The sequence below is a fragment of the Canis lupus genome, chromosome 18, assembly GCF_011100685.1.
Source record: "Canis lupus familiaris isolate Mischka breed German Shepherd chromosome 18, alternate assembly UU_Cfam_GSD_1.0, whole genome shotgun sequence".
NCBI classification, from domain to species: Eukaryota; Metazoa; Chordata; class Mammalia; order Carnivora; family Canidae; genus Canis; species Canis lupus.
In genome coordinates, this window is record NC_049239.1 from 44,093,297 (window position 1) to 44,095,878 (window position 2,582).

The 2,582-nt window shown below is 52.7% G+C and overlaps 1 non-coding gene across 1 annotated transcript; it reads right to left on the bottom strand.

Annotated features, from left to right (window-relative positions):
• Window positions 1–1,400: 1,400 nt before the first annotated feature.
• Window positions 1,401–1,509, bottom strand: MIR8861 (microRNA mir-8861). The gene has a single exon (NR_128812.1). It is a non-coding gene; the product is annotated as a microRNA mir-8861 (primary transcript).
• Between the last annotated feature and the right edge of the window lie 1,073 nt (window positions 1,510–2,582).

Here is a 2,582-nt window from a genome sequence, read left to right on the forward strand (position 1 = left end):
TGAGAGAAGAGACAGTAAAGGTAACAGAGTGAAATCGAGAAAAATGGGACAGAGGGAAAATGAGACACCCTCTGTGAGGAGGCTGATGGTTTGAAAAGTAGAAACCTTCTGGGTAGAAGTTTAAGCATCAAGAGTTACTTTGGGTCTGGACAGGCTCATTATACTTCCACAGCTGCCAGCTCCTAATTCACAAGGGCCAATGTCAAGTACTCCTACCCCATGGGTCAGAAATATTTCTTTGACAACTGTACTCACTACAGACCATCTCCCTAAACTCACCGGGGGTGCCCTCTTGCTGAAAAGCAATTTCTCAGACTTTCTGGAAGCTGACTACTTCTCGGTGGAGCAGACAATGGAGAGTCCGTGCCAGGGAACAGCCCTTCCTTGAACATGTCTGAAGACCTTCTGAGTTTCTTGGGGAGGGAGTAAAAAGTGGAAGCTGGAGTGGGCTAGAGTTCAGCAGGTGGGAGGAGTGAAGGGCTAGAGAGAAGGATACCAGGGGGAAGAGGAGGGGGAGGAGGAGGGGGAGGAGAGGAGAGAGGAGGGTGGCTGGAGGAGGACTTCTACTTTCCTTGCTCACACTCACCTCTTGGTGCCCAACAAGGACTCTGTCTTCCTGCCAGGCTGCAGGAAATGGCTTTTTGGCATCTACTGGAAAGGCCCAACAGTCACTGTCAGCTTCTGCAGGTGGTGTTGGTTGAGAAAACAAGAGGAGACAGCAAATGAAGGGAGCTCACTCTAAGGGGGGGTACTGATGCTTGTTCACTTTGGCGCATGGGAACTTTTGAAAAGGCACCTCTTAGAGGAAACGGCAGGAAAAGAAACAAAACTACTCATAGGCGGGCTTAGAGGAGATCCTTCAAACTTCATTAGATTCATCACCAACCCTGCTGGAGACACTGGCCTCAAATGCATCCTTTCTTTTGAGTCCAAATTCAGAAGACCTTGTGTAAGCAACTGCCACTGACCCTGATCCTCCCCCCCCACCCCCCCCACACCTGCTGTGCTAGGGCCCAAAGTTGTCCCTGGCCCAGAGGGCATCCCTCCTTAGTTTGAGCATTCCCTTGGCTCGGGATGGTTGAAGTGCTTCTTCATTTCTAGCCTGCTGCCTTCCCTTATGTTCAGTTAACTGGACTGTGGTTAAGATGGGCTCTCCCTCTCTGGAGGCAAGGTGTCTTCCAAAACATCAAAAAGAAAAAAAGGGATTTGAGAGATGATGCGGAATCAACCAACTCTACAAAATAGCAGCTGAGGCCCAGGATCGCACAAGGCGGTGGCGGGGGTGGAGCAAAATCCACCCAGTGCAGCCCCTCTATTGCTGTCACTGTTGCTAAACCCCAACTTTGGTGCGAAGCTTTTCCCCCTTCTTCCCCCAAGGCCCTAACCTGCGAAGGTCTAGGCGGGCTTGACTGTCCCCTGTCTCCTCCCCACTGCCCGCTTGCCCCCGTCGCCCAGGTCCCAGCAGCAAGGGCAGCAGACACTAAAGGAGCTGGACTGTCGGCTGGTTCAAAGAGCCAGGGAAGGGGGATCCCTGGTTGGCTCAGCGGTTTAGCACCTGCCTTTGGCCCAGGGCCCAATCCTGGAGTCCCGGGATTGAGTCCCACGTCGGGCTCCCTGCACGGTGCCTGCTTCTCCCTCCTCCTGTGTCTCTGCCGCTCTCTATGTCTATCATCAATCAATCAATCAATCAATCAATCTTAAAAACAACAACAACAACAACAACAACAAACCCAAAGAGCCAGGGAAGGCATTCGCCTGTCCTCCGACTTCCGTTTCCTGGGAGGCCGTGCTGCTCATTGGCCCAGCAGAGGTGATTGACAGGTCAGTGACGCAATGAATGATGAGTCTGGGAAGGTTGGTGGCCGTTACCGGCCTGTTCTCTCATCGCGAGAATTTAGGGTAACGGTCACCACTATATCCCTTTGGCCGTTTCCCGCGCTCAAAACCCAGCGTCGTTTCAGTAGAGAGTGGAAGGCACTTTTCTCTCTCAAAAGGAGGAACGCGTTGGTTTTTTTTTTTTTTTTTTTTTTTTGTGGGGGCGGGGTCGGAGGGGATGGAGGTTGTCTAAAAGTACAAAATGAATCCTCAGAAAGAATACAGTTTTGTCGTTCTAAATGAGTCACTGTAATAAACGGGCTTGATTTGTAAAGAAGTTGTGGGAACGTGAGAGGGCCCGAGGGAGGGAGGAGAGGTGGCTGGGAGAGGGGACTCAGGCAGCCCTCAGGAGGCCAGAGTTGCGTTTGTTTTCTGCAGTTGTTGAAGATCTTGTGAGGCTGTTCCTGAGGCCTGGATGTGTGACCTGGGTGGTGGTGGTGGGGAAATGATGGGCCCACTGTTAGGGACTCTATAAAAAAAGGCCCAGGGGGTGGGGGTGAGGGTGGGGGGCAGGCTGGCAGGCAGGCGAGGCAGTGTTTGCAGTGCTCTTGCACGTGGAAATTGGTCTCTCTGCAAAGGCCTCTCAAGTAAGAGCTGGCTTGGATGGTAGAAGGGAGGCCTGAGTTGTGCAGTGCTTCCTAAGGGATGGTTGGAGCGCAGAGCTGGAGGGCCCCCACCTCCGAGGGCATGACCACAGGAGACGTGGC